Raw genomic sequence first — 13,034 nt, 5'->3', positions numbered from 1 at the left:
CTCTCTGGGTTCTGGGAGATGGAAGGTCTGGAATGCTTTCTAATGACAATGTGTTAGCCAGGTGTTGTTCTGGCTCTTCCATGATTTCCCAACTTTCCCCCTCATCTGCCTCTGAGCTGCTACCTCCCTCAACCCCCTGTTGTAAATCTATACTGTCGTCTTCTTCTTCCTCCTCCCTGGAAGGATCAGGATGGGGAGGGGGTCTCCACTGTTCCTCCTCTGCCCAGTCCCTGACAATTAGTTTTCTTTAACAGTGGAAGCAGGTTTTCAGATTATACACAGCCCTTCTTCAGGCTTTGATTATGAGAGCAAAAAAATAAACATCCAATAGTCTAGATAGAAACAACTGGGTAGTCAGGCTGATGGTTACTTGGCTACTGAAGTTTACTGGCCATTGCTGTTGGCATGGAGATAGTCTAGGTTGAATGCAAACAGGCCATTCTGATGTCATGTGTGATGTCACAAAGAGGATATGCTTTAAGTCTTGGTAAAGCCAAAAGCAGTTAACAGTCAGACTGCATCTCAGCCCTGTCAAGATGGATCTCCATAACAGGTGATGAATAGATTTATTTGGGGGATATATTAACTTTTACTATTGGGGAAAAGATTTAGATTGGTTTGCCAGTTTGTAAGCCATCAAGTTGAGGCTAATAGATATACAGTCACAACCCTGTACCCATCAAATAATCAACTTTATATGTGACTTTGGGACTGATTCATACAATCACATTTCCTTTCTCCACTCTATAGCAGCTTTTTTCTGTATTTGGAAAAAATAACCCAGAAGGAAAAGATAAGGAACCAGAAATAATCTGGATGCGTATGGTGAGGATCTAAGCTTTACAAGTGAGGGGGCTAGGAAGATGATCCAGCTTTGGAATGGTGGGTGCTTCATATTATTGAATTCCTGTTCCACAAAGAAGAAGCCTACTCTGGAATAATGTCCAATGTATAATTCTGCTGCTGCTGCTGCTGCTGCTGCTGTTGTTGTTGTTGTTATATGGGTGTACTGGTTTTCCAAATACAAATTCATGTGAGGTAGCTTACGTATTAAGAGTACATTAGCTATAACTCCCAAAGAGCAATTTAATTTCAAACTACTATACCACGAAGTTAATAAATGCAGCAGTATTAGATCCTAAAGGCCCCGCTTCCTGATGTTACTTAAACATATTCTGCAAAGCATTCTAAAAACAAATAAACAGTAATGCAGGAGTTGAGAATATTGCCTGGAAGTAACGGTAGAAGGTATCTGGGAAAAATTATTAGAATCTTCTATGGATGGAATACCTATTCAAATGAAGGACAGTATAAGGACATATGATCCTGTTGAACAAGATGTAGTAAGTTTTTTTTTCTTTTTTCTGTGACAGTATTCGATTTTCTTCTCTCACTTGCTGTAGGAATAACTCCCCTCTTTCTTTATCTCTTATCGGAGCCACATATCTGTTTTTCCCACCTGTAGAATCTAGGATCAGATGATATCTGCCTCCTAGCCCGTTCTGAAATTACTCTGCACGCCATGAGTACCAACAAATCTGCACTGGTCCTAAAGACAGTTAGCAGCTATCAGCAGGATTTCTGCGAGGCACAATTATTTTCAAATATTTGATCTCATATGTGATCCAGCAACGCTGGATTTTTGAAGCACCACAATACCTTGGGTGAAACTTAGATGAATATTATTATGACATCAAAGTATTTGGTGCAGAAGTGGGATTAGAGTTAGAGTGGCTTAGCAGGGGTGGGGAAGTTTGATGGTACAGGGGAGTAATGTGAGGTCTTGACCAGCAGAAAAGAAAGTCAGCCCTATCATCCAGCGAGTCTTGGTATGCTTCAGGAGCCTTCTCTTAAAATCATTAATGTAATGGTTTGCAAGTGTATCTCTATATTCCAGGATGCGGCAAACTATTATTTTATTCAGCTCTCTCTTCCCTTGTTAATATCATTCATTACATACATAATCCAAGTCATCCAACCATGTCCTCTGGACAGTAAAATAATAGCTGTCAACTTTTGCCTTTTCTTGCGAGGACTCCTATTCGGAATAAGGGAATTTCCCTTAAAAAAGGGGAAATGTTGACAGCTATGAGTAAAATACAAAGGGGAAAGGGGGTGGGGAAGTTTTAAGAAAGAGAAAATAAACAAAGACAGCAAAAAAAAACCTCCCCCAAAAACCCCCACACATAAAACATAAAACACATCATCTGAAACCACTTTAAAATCAGCATGAAACCCAGCAAAGAGGAAACTGGTGTAAACAAAAATCCCTAAAGTGATGGATGAATTCTGATTTAAAACTTGAGAAACAGAGGTTTAACTCAGGCCCCTAAAAATTATATTGTGAGTGCTAGGTGAGCTTCTCTGGGGAAGCCATTTCGTGAGCACAGCACGACCAATGAAAAGGCCCTTTTTTTAGAAGTCACCAGTCTCACAGTGATTTGTATCCTATGCAGCATTTATTAAGCATCCCATCAGCGCAAGGATTTCTTCTTGTTCAACAGGAGTTTCCTCCCTCTCCTCTCCCTGTGAACCCCCTAAATCTGTTCTATGTTTTCCTCCAACACTCTGGAGCATGGGGAGGGCATGGGGCACATACCAGATGTGAAAGGGGAAAGAGAATCCTGCTGTCCAAATGGGAATCCTTTCATTGACAAAGCACTTACTTAGCACTACACTGGATACAAAGCTTTACTTCTAAATATTTTGTTTCAAACCTAATATTGATTATTTTAGCAAGTAACCATCTTGGAAATCCATTTGTACATCCAGACTGTAACCCCCTGTACATAGGTAAGAGCTACCTTTGTTGCCCCATCCCAGAAGGTTGTCCAGCACTGAATGCAGTCATTGGACTAGACTGTTGTTGTTGTTGTTGTTTAGTCGTTTAGTCGTGTCCGACTCTTCGTGAACCCCTGGGCCAGAGCACGCCAGGCACTTCTGTCTTCCACTGCCTCCTGCAGTTTAGTCAAACTCATGCTGGTAGCTTTGAGAACACTACCCAACCATCTCGTCCTCTGTCGTCCCCTTCTCCTTGTGCCCTCCATCTTTCCCAACATCAGGGTCTTTTCCAGGGAGTCTTCTCTTCTCATGAGGTGGCCAAAATATTGGAGTCTCAGCTTCAGGATCTGTCCTTCCAGTGAGCATTCAGGGCTGATTTCCTTAAGAATGGATAGGTTTGATCTTCTTGCAGTCCATGGGACTCTCAAGAGGCTCCTCCAGCACCATAATTCAAAAGCATCAATTTTTCGGCGATCAGCCTTTTTTATGGTCCAGCTCTCACTTCCATACATCACTACTGGGAAAACCATAGCTTTAACTATACGGACTAGACTAGAGGGATGGAAAAACAGTTCTCCATCCCTGTTCTGCAATGAGATGCTTGATTTTTTTTCCAACAGCTTCAATGGTTTGGAGCAAAACCCCTGCTCTACCTCTCTGACAAGGTTTCCTCTTTCAAGAATTCAGAGAAGAGGAAAAGGCTTTGAGGAAACATCCCCTGCCGAAGGTCAGTGGAAGCCGCCTGATGTAGTTGGCAGGCAAGTTCAACACGTTGGGTGGAATGAGAGAAAACTGTGCAGGTTTTCAAAGCCTTAGTTCTCACTGAGGTGGTAGACCTGTGCCAAGTCAGATTACAAAGGGGAGCTCACATGAGTGAATGCTGCTCTTTCTCTGGAGATACTCCATGACTTCCTTGGCAGAGGTTAAGCCCAGTAAGAGAAACAAGAACTTTATTTATTAGTTTGACACTACTAGGTTAAAAGCATTGAAGCAGTACATAATACAGAGATTCTCCTTCAGAAATCCTCTTGACAGGCACCGCTAGGAATCATATAACTCTTTTTTCCTGCCAATTCCTATATAGCCAGACAATGTAACCAGGGACTCATCTACATTTCTTCTTGACCTGTGCCTAGAAAGCAGTTTTCTCTTTGTCCTACCACTTTCCTCAAGAAAAAAAAACCAACTCTTTTGCACTGAATCGGAGCAAATGCCCATCTGCAGAAAAGCCAATTGACATTCGCTCCAATTCTACAATAAAGATTGAGTTTTCCTGGAGGAGAGAGGTAGGACAAGTGGAAGTCTGGATGAGCTCCTACTCTCAACTCCTGGCTGAAAGAAGGAAGCACCATTTTTAATGCAATGAGTGCAGCCTCTCAGATGGCCATAAAAGCAGTTGAATCTTTAGGCAGTTATGATGTCAGGCTGACGCCATCTTAGATGCTACTCACGATACAACACTAGGTCAGTTACAGATAGGTAGCCGTGTTGGCAGACACCGCTATCTGAAGAAGTATCTGAAGAAGTGTGCATGCACACGAAAGCTCATACCAAGAACTGACTTAGTTGGTCTTTAAGGTGCTACTGGAAGGAATTTGTTTTGTTTTAACACTAGATCAGGTTTTCCATAAAGCATGATAAAACCAGGGATATCAGAAGCCACCATTTCCTATACTGCCTTGCAGTCATCAAATGCAGTGCAGTTTCCATCCCGCTGCAGTTTGTCTTCCTTCAAAAAACATGTTTTTCGTCTCCCTGTCTTCTGTGGCAAAACTTAGGCAATTAATTCTGTAATTGACACTGTCCTTGCCTTGTTCCACCCTGTTCATGTCACTGCAAAGGAAACATAATACAATTGCAGAGGAATGTAGTGAATTGCTTTATGTATAATCTGTGGACGGAAAGCAACAACAGTGAATACCAATCATATTTATTGGATTGATTTCCATTTTGGGCATGGGACAAATAAGCAAACAATGGCAACTTCTGCTCCCTTTTTTTTTGTCAGAATTCTCTGACATTCTTTAGATAGAACATGCAACTTTGGGCAACAGTTTTCTGTATTTCTTTCTTTCTTTTTGTAAAGGCTCTTAAGTTAAGAGTGGCAGTGGGGTGCATTTTGATTTTTCACTTCACAAGAGTGGACAAGCACAAATCCAGCATGATTCTATTCTGACACTAGTGGCTGGACTAAATAGGTTGTTTTCCAAAGCTACGAATGAATACATCTACACAGTCGTCTTCTGCCAGCTTAGTTTTATGAGTTTACAAATCTACTATCCTCATATGTTGGGAATTTTATGAAAACTTGGAATAAATATCAAATAAGAAATTCCCTCCCAGAACACCTGTGTGATTTCACCTCTCTTATTTTCTTCAGATTTTTATAGTGTTGCATGCATTGCTGCACTATCTGTTTAAGTGCTGGTTACTTTAGGAAATCTGTATATAAAATAGTCCTGTAATATACGTACAGTGGTACCTTGGTTTAAGAACTTAATCTGTTCTGGAAGTCTGTTCTTAAACCAAAGCATTCTTAAACCAAGACGTGCTTTCCCATAGCAGCGGGGACTCAATTTACAAATGGACCACACTCAACAGGAAGTGAAACATGTTCTTATTCCAAGGCAAAGTTCACAAACCAAAACACCTACTTCCGGATTTGCAGTGTTCTTAATCCAAGTTGTTCATAAACTAAGCTGTTCTTAAACCAAGGAACCACTGTATAAGAATGTGTACACAAATGCCGATAATATGCAAGAGTTGTTCATATTTTTAGTAGAACTGGCTGAAGAAAAATAACTACCTTTTCAGGATCAAGGGGTGAGAGAGAAATTACAGAAAAAAATCATGTGAATAAGCTTGACATCAAGATTTTCTGAACAGAACATCTCTAGTTGCCTCCTCAGTGGCAAAATATAGTTTGTCTCTTGGCAAGAACCTGTTATCAATAATACCATCCAACTTGCCTCAGGGCAAAATCTCATTCATTCAGTCTACATGTGTGTGTTTTCTCTTCCAATAAATTGATTTTATTTTTTTACTTTTTTACCATTCTTCTTTTTGCAGCTGTTCCTCATTCAATGTTTCAGGGCAATAATTTGTGCTTTGGACAATCTGTTGCTGGTGGAAGAATGCCTGGGCAAGCTCCTCCAACCATCTGACAGAGCAGACCATCTGACAGAGAGGTAAGAAAGTTGTCAGGTTTGGAGCCAGGATACTTTTGTATATATATATTTAATTAAATAGGCATTTGATTATGAGCAGCAATGCTAATAATTGTTTCATTTTCATATATTACAAACTTACAAATCTCTGCATTTGGGGCTTCATGAATTCCACGCTGATGTAATGAAAAGGTCATAAAACAGCTCAGAGTGTTGCTACAAGGACCTACTGTGTTTTAAGTATAGTAATTTAATTCATTGAAATTGTAAATGCTTGTATGCATTACTATGTGTTTAAATTTGACTGGTTGGTAAGTGAATTCTAGAGAGTTCTCTAGTCATTCTCATGTGATTGACTAATGTTGGTCACATGGGAGTTACCACATGAAGGAGAGATTCCATTCTATGTGAAGCAGGATGGCTGTGTTTTGAAACCCACTGTGAACACTGCTAAATTGAATAGAGTGTTGGAGTGCATTTTCTCTGCTTAAAGAAAGAGATCAAAGCTACAGGAGAAGGTAAAAGTGGAAATCTCTCATAAGAGTTGCACAGGATGGCCAACTGAGATACAGAAGGCTGAGTGCTGAGCTCTCCGAGGAGGAAAATACAGTTGTTTCGAAGTTAGAAGAAGAGACTGTAAGCCCATGCTTCGAGAAGCATGCAACTCTAAACATTATGTTTTAATTCATCTGTAAGTTTCTGCAAGTAAAGTTTTTGAATGTTCAAGTCTGGACATTGGCTTAATTTCCAAAGAAGGGTGTCAGTCATATATATGATTTGAGCTTCTTAGCTGTGCTTTCGCTATCCTTATTTCAACACTGTGTATGCATGCAGCAGGAAGGAATTTAAATCTTATGAGATTCCCACTCCCCTTAAGCAGTACAGTGGTACTTTGGGTTAAGTACTTAATTCGTTCCGGAGGTCTGTTCTTAACCTGAAACTGTTCTTAACCTGAAGCACCACTTTAGCTAATGGGGCCTCCTGCTGCTGCCGCGCTGCCAGATCACGATTTCTGTTCTCATCCTGAAGCAAAGTTCTTAACCCGAGGTACTATTTCTGGGTTAGAGGAGTCTGTAACCTGAAGCGTATGCAACCTGAAGCATATGTAACCCAAGGTACCACTGTATATCAGCTGGGTAAGAACAGGCATTACAATGCTCTTCTCAATTAAATGTTCCTCCTCCTCAATCATATTAGATTTACATTGCAAAGCTAGATACTAAACAAGCTTCCTATCTCTGCTACAATGACCATATACTCTCTGAGCGTACCATGGATAGGACTTGGAGAGATAACCACTTTCCCCTCATATTTTTGAGAAAATAGTTTCTTGGAACCATGCACACACACATATAGTATGTCTTCAGCATATCAAGGAAGAACAGAGCAATTGAGCATTCCATGCTTCTTTCTAGAGTATTGCTTTTACAATTGGACTGGTTGCATCTCACCATATTGATCCCCCCCCCCCCCAAGAAAAGTGCTGGAGGACTTTATTGAGAAATGTACAGAGGACAACCCTTTCAACAGAGCCTTTTCAGGCATAATATCAGAAATGTAAAGCATTCAGGAAGAACTATGGGTCACATTTAGCATGTGTGGCAGGCTCTGATTTCTCACCACTAGATGACTCAACAGTTGGAGATTTCCAGCTTTATTAAGCCCAGCACAGAACACTAGCAGAGTATTATGGTTTGTGTAGTACCGTATTTTTCGCTCTATAGGACACACCGGACCATAGGAGGGGGAGAACGGGGGGGGGGAATCTCCCCCTCTCTGCTCAGCATCCCTTCAGCGAAGTGGCAGGAGAAACGGAGCCCCTTCCATTTCTCCTCCTGCTTCGCTGAAGGGGCACTGCACAGAGAGGGAAAACTGTGCAGTGCCTCTCCAGCGAAGCGTAGCCTGGAGAGCAAGAGGGATCGGTGTGCACTGACCCCTCTCGCACTCCAGGCTTCAGATGGCTATTCGCAAGCCTTCGGAGCACAGCGGGAACCCTGCTGTGCTCCGAAAGCTTGCGGATAGCTGCTTGAAGCCAACGGAGTGCAGCCTTTGAAGCCTCCACAGAGCAGCGGGGTGAAGGCACCCCGCTGCCCTGCAGAGGCTTTGCGCAGCCATCCCCAAGCTAGAACAGGGAGACGGAGCGCTGCGCAGCACTCCGCCTCGCTGTTCTGGCTTCGGGGACGGCCTTTGAAGCCTCCGCAGGGCAGCAGGGTGCCTTCACCCCGCTGCCCTGCAGAGGCTTTGCGCAGCCATCCCCAAGCTAGAACAGCGAGATGGAGTGCTGCGCTGCGCAGCGCTCCTGCTCCCTGTTCTGGATTTGGGCTTAGCTGCGCAGCCTGCATTCACTCCATAGGACGCACACACATTTCCCCTTAATTTTTGGAGGGGAAAAAGTGCATCCTATAGAGCAAAAAATACGGTACTTGTTTTTGCAGTCTCAAGTGAAGGGCAAAAACTAGATTCAGCCTCTTCTGGGAAGCTATACATGGTTGGATGAGGTGAATTTGGCTTGGTTGAACACAGCTTGTGTAGGTGTGCTGTTAGTAGACTCTACTTAGAAGCTCATCTTTGAGCTGATGTGAGAGAAGAATTTCTGTTTGTGATATCTGATTCTGTTGGCTCATTCATACATGCATGCCACCTTTGCTGCCACAGGTCGCATGATGTGTGAACCAACCCTTAGTCCACAAAATAAAGCATTTCATAAACTTAGATTCCAAAGTCCATTTCTATCCCTTAAATTTACTGATGTGACGGCAAATAATGCTGAGGAGTACTGAAGATATGGATTGAAAATATTCTTAATCTAGCTAATTCTTTGATAAGATTGATCTTTTTCTTATGCCCATCCAAATTTTACATAATTGTAGAGAATAACTTCTGCATAAGATTATCATGCGATAAACCAGACTTTCACACCTTATGGTCTACAAAGGCAAACATAGCCTACCGGACAAATTATTGCCTAACAGGCTATAAAATACTCAGGCTCAGTTTTGATCCGCAACCTGCCAAACCATAGTTAGGCACACTCCCTCCCCTCTCCTTGTCTCCCCCTTCCTCCTTCCTTACATACTGGTTTAATGAAACCACAGTTAGTCATTATGTCCAAAATGGGAATTTATAGTTCATCACCAGTTTATTTTTTGAATGGTAGGACTATGATCTTGTTGCTTAGTCGTTTAGTTGTGTCCGACTCTTCGTGATCCCATGGACCAGAGCACGCCAGGCACTCCTGTCTTCCACTGTCTCCCTCAGTTTGGTCAAACTCATGTTGGTAGCTTTGAGAACACTGTCCAACCATCTTGTCCTCTGTCGTCCCCTTCTCCTTGTGCCCTCAATCTTTCCCAGCATCAGGGTCTTTCCCAGGGAGTCTTCTCTTCTCATGAGGTGGCCAAAGTATTGGAGCCTCAGCTTCACGATCTGTCCTTCCAGTGAGCACTCAGGGCTGATTTCCTTAAGAATGGATAGGAAATCATCTTAGTTCCCTTCATGAAAACAATTCACTGGCCTGAGTATGTGCTCAGAGACCCCTTTGTTCTTAATTCTAAGTATACATGGTCCTGCTACTCTGTACCTAGTCCTAGTTGGTAGACCTCATGGTTCAAGCAAAATGAGAAGCATATGCCAGAAACCTCAGTCTTGTCATCCCTGGAGTAGAAAGATAGAATCTTTCTGTGCTTAAATCGGCTAAGGATGTTAGTTAGGATTAAGACAAAATCTCCCCCCACAATGGTGAGTTTTGGGGTGGGTTTTGTAAAAAGGGGGGGAATGTGTTGAAAGGTTTCAGGTAGCACTTCCTGCCATTGGTGTTTATCCCTTTGAGTCTTAACTATAAACAGAATTTTTGCTGCTCCCTGGAGTCCTAGTAGCAGGGGAGCTGTTTTGACAGATGTCATCTCCCCACTCCATAAGAATTCCTCTTGGGGGGTGATGTCTTGTGATGCAACACTGCATATACATTTGGGGGAGGGGTGGCTCAAAATAATAATAATATTTTTAAAATAAAAATATAGGGTAGAGATTTTTGTAAAAAGATAATTGTTATTAAAGATTTTCTTAGGTTACAAAAGTACGTGCATTGTCTTCTTCTTTTTCAGGTTCTAGAGTCTTGCGAACAAGACTTGTTTTCCCAGTATTAGTTCACTTTTATCAATTAAACCTCTAATGTCTCCATGCTACAGAATTCAAGCAATTTTCTTAGTAAATCTAGCAGATGTTTAAAGATAACTTCTGCCTTTCCTCTCTCAGCATAACATCCAGAACACCCTGTTGTGTTACCGACACATTGTGGCAAGAATTAATGAGGAAGTTCTCTCCAGGGCACAACAGATTGTGTCTGGAATTATCAAGGTTTCTGGAGACTAATCCAATGGTACTAAGAATTTTTATTTTATTTAGAATGGGCCATTGTGAATAGTCAGTCCTTTGCATTTGAGATACTGTCATGGGCCAGCTATGAGGTGTTTCAGCTGCTTGGAATCTGAGGAGTATCATGAAAGGTCATGGTTTCCTGAGAGGAGGACAAGGAGTGGAATTATGTGAAAATGTTAAGGTCAAGGCCTGTTCACTACAATCCACTTGAGAACTAAAAGCATTCTTCACCTGGGGAAATCTTGCTCTAGAATTCATGCTTAATGAAATTAACTTCATCCCTGAATTAACCTTATCCCTTTTATCACAGGAAAGTGGTTGTTGAGGAGAAGGCCCACTGCAGAAAACAGCCCTAGGGCAGGAAGGAGCAGAATCAAAAGGCCTTGTTGCAGACATGGGGCTGCCGGAGCCCAGGTGTTCCTCTTACTGAGAACTGCCTCACTTTGCTAAATTCTCCAGAATGTGGGCACATAGGAAGCCAGATCAATGGACCATCTAGATTAGTACTGTCTACACAGATTGGCAGAAGCTCTCAAGAGTTTCAGGCAGCACATCTGTGGCGTTTGCCCTCCTAGGTGGGTCATAAGGAAAGGGTTAAATGAGTGTGAAGTGATTGGCCAGTGGGAACACAAGGGGAGGAGTTAGAGTTAGAGTTGGAGTTTTTGGGAAGTCAGTTGGGAGTTGGAGAAGGAAGAGGGAGGATAAGTCTGTGGGTTGGTCGAGTTGTGTTGTGAGAGAGTGAGAGAAACTGATAGGAGGAGTCAGATAGACAGTTGGGATAATCAGTTAGCAGTTATTTAGGAAAGGTATAAGCCGGTATAGAAACTAAGATTAAGAAACTGACAAGAAAAAATTATCTGAAACCATAAACTTGTTAAGGCCTCTAAAATAAACTTGCTTATTTGATTTAATGTTAACAACTGTCTGGACTCTGTGTGTACCTGAGAGAACTGGGTTGGTGGCAGTGGGAAAGCAATCACAGTGTTGGCACAGAGATCAATAGACTGTCAAACGTCCGGGGATCCTGTGTGATCACCACAACATCTTTCCCAGTTCTGCCTGAAGGTGTTGGGGAATGCACCTGGAACCTTCAGCATGAAAAGCAGATTCTCTACCACTGTCATTTCAATTTGCTTTTCCACTTCGAAAGCTCTGCTGCCATGAGACAGGGTACTGTGGCAAACTCCACAAACTGGCTCTTTTGACTTAAGACACTCCTTGAATGCCTGGTCACAGGGCACCTTCACAGGGCTCTTGAACACTTCCAGGCACACCGGGCAGGTGAAGCAGGACAGCGAGTCTAGCCACTCAGCAGCAGCGGCAGCAGCTATTTCCCCCTCCATGTTCCCAGGAGCTCACCTCAGCCAGTGCCATCTTCTCCACAAGTCACTTCCAACAGCCTCTGCTGGCAGCGCGACAGCAACACTCACCAACAAACCAGGAGGGAGGGAGCTTCCTTTCCCAGTGAGCTACAACCCTTCCTCATTATCTTTATGTGTATTATCTTAATACTTTAAGAGTATTATCCTCTTAAAGTTAGACAATCCTGGCACTCTAGCCTTGACTTAAAACTAAGGCACATAACCCCCAGCTCAGACAGCAGGTGGGGAATTATTATTTTTCCTCACGTGAAACTTCTGTTCCTGCTTTAACTCCTAGACATCACCAGGTGAAAGGGATGGTGAGGCCTCAATTCAGAGCAAGCAGTCACCTGACCATCTCAAACTGGGCCAGCAAAGAGATTGAGGCAGGGTCCATCCACGGCCCTATAAAAGGAGCAGGTCTGGTGGTAGCTGTTCAGCGACATCTGGAGCAGAGGCAGTTTTAGGGGAGCACTGGGCACTATGCTTCAGGGGGCACCAAAACAATGCTGTAGAACAGAGCCCAAGAGGTGAGGGGGCACTAATTTTTTGTGTCGCACAGGGTGCCACTGAAATTTGACAGCCCAAAGTCTGCTACTTTCTGGAGGGTCATAGATGGGCTGCCTCTGTCTAAAACACCCCATGTTTATATTTATCAATAGGTCTCTTTACGTGTTACACGTGAGTAGGACAATCGTAAGGAAAATGTGTGTTTAAGTGCTCCACACAATCCAGATGCCACAAGCTTCCTCACAGAGAAAGATGGGCAACGCTCTGGTAAGCTGCATGTGGTGGTGCTGTGGGCAATGCTCGAAGTGTGTCCCCAGCCAACTCCTGATCGTCTTAATACAGCGCGCGCGCGCGCATACACACACACACACACACACACACACCTCAGGCATAAGATTAGACACACATGTAACTCAGTCACAGACTCTCATGCACAGATTTCACATGTATGCAGCCACACGAATATATCTACGCAAGTGCATATCTCCCTCTGTCATACATATGACTTAGACAAGCAAGTCAGTATATGATAAGCCCATTTAGGCACATTTAAGTTGTGCACATTTAACTTTACATGCTTGGCAATTTTTTAAAAAATAAAATAAAAGGGGAGTGGAAAGGGGGCAGACATCTAGGAAAAAAGACTTTGGCAATCCAACTCACCATTGCATCCCAGGTGCTTTGACTATAAGGGATTTTGGCTTTAGGCACCATCTCTGGAATGTAACTCCCATGTAAGCTACAGGCTTACTGTGTAGGATTGCAGCCTGAGAGAACCTCGGACTTGCAACTTCACTAAACTACTGCATGAGATAGTATCTTAATCACATGAGTTTTCCAC

At 42.8% G+C, this 13,034-nt stretch overlaps 1 long non-coding RNA gene across 4 annotated transcripts in view; it reads left to right on the top strand.

Moving 5' to 3' along the window:
- Window positions 1-456: 456 nt before the first annotated feature.
- The window catches only part of LOC309348107, a 26,313-nt gene continuing 13,735 nt past the window's right edge, over window positions 457-13,034 (top strand). For 2 of the 4 annotated variants that reach the window (XR_014159151.1, XR_014159152.1), the window contains exons 1-3: window positions 457-553; window positions 3,402-3,508; window positions 5,851-5,969. This is a non-coding gene — a long non-coding RNA (uncharacterized lncRNA). Of the gene's footprint in view, window positions 554-3,401; window positions 3,509-5,850; window positions 5,986-10,048; window positions 10,127-13,034 lie in introns of those variants that run through there. The other 2 variants (XR_014159154.1, XR_014159153.1) reach the window with 2 other exon arrangements.

Source organism: Podarcis erhardii, assembly GCF_964252035.2.
Source record: "Podarcis erhardii genome assembly, chromosome: 8".
Lineage (NCBI taxonomy): Eukaryota > Metazoa > Chordata > Lepidosauria > Squamata > Lacertidae > Podarcis > Podarcis erhardii.
The sequence above is the reverse complement of the archived record's forward strand: the minus strand, read 5'-3'. Positions and strand labels throughout refer to the sequence as shown.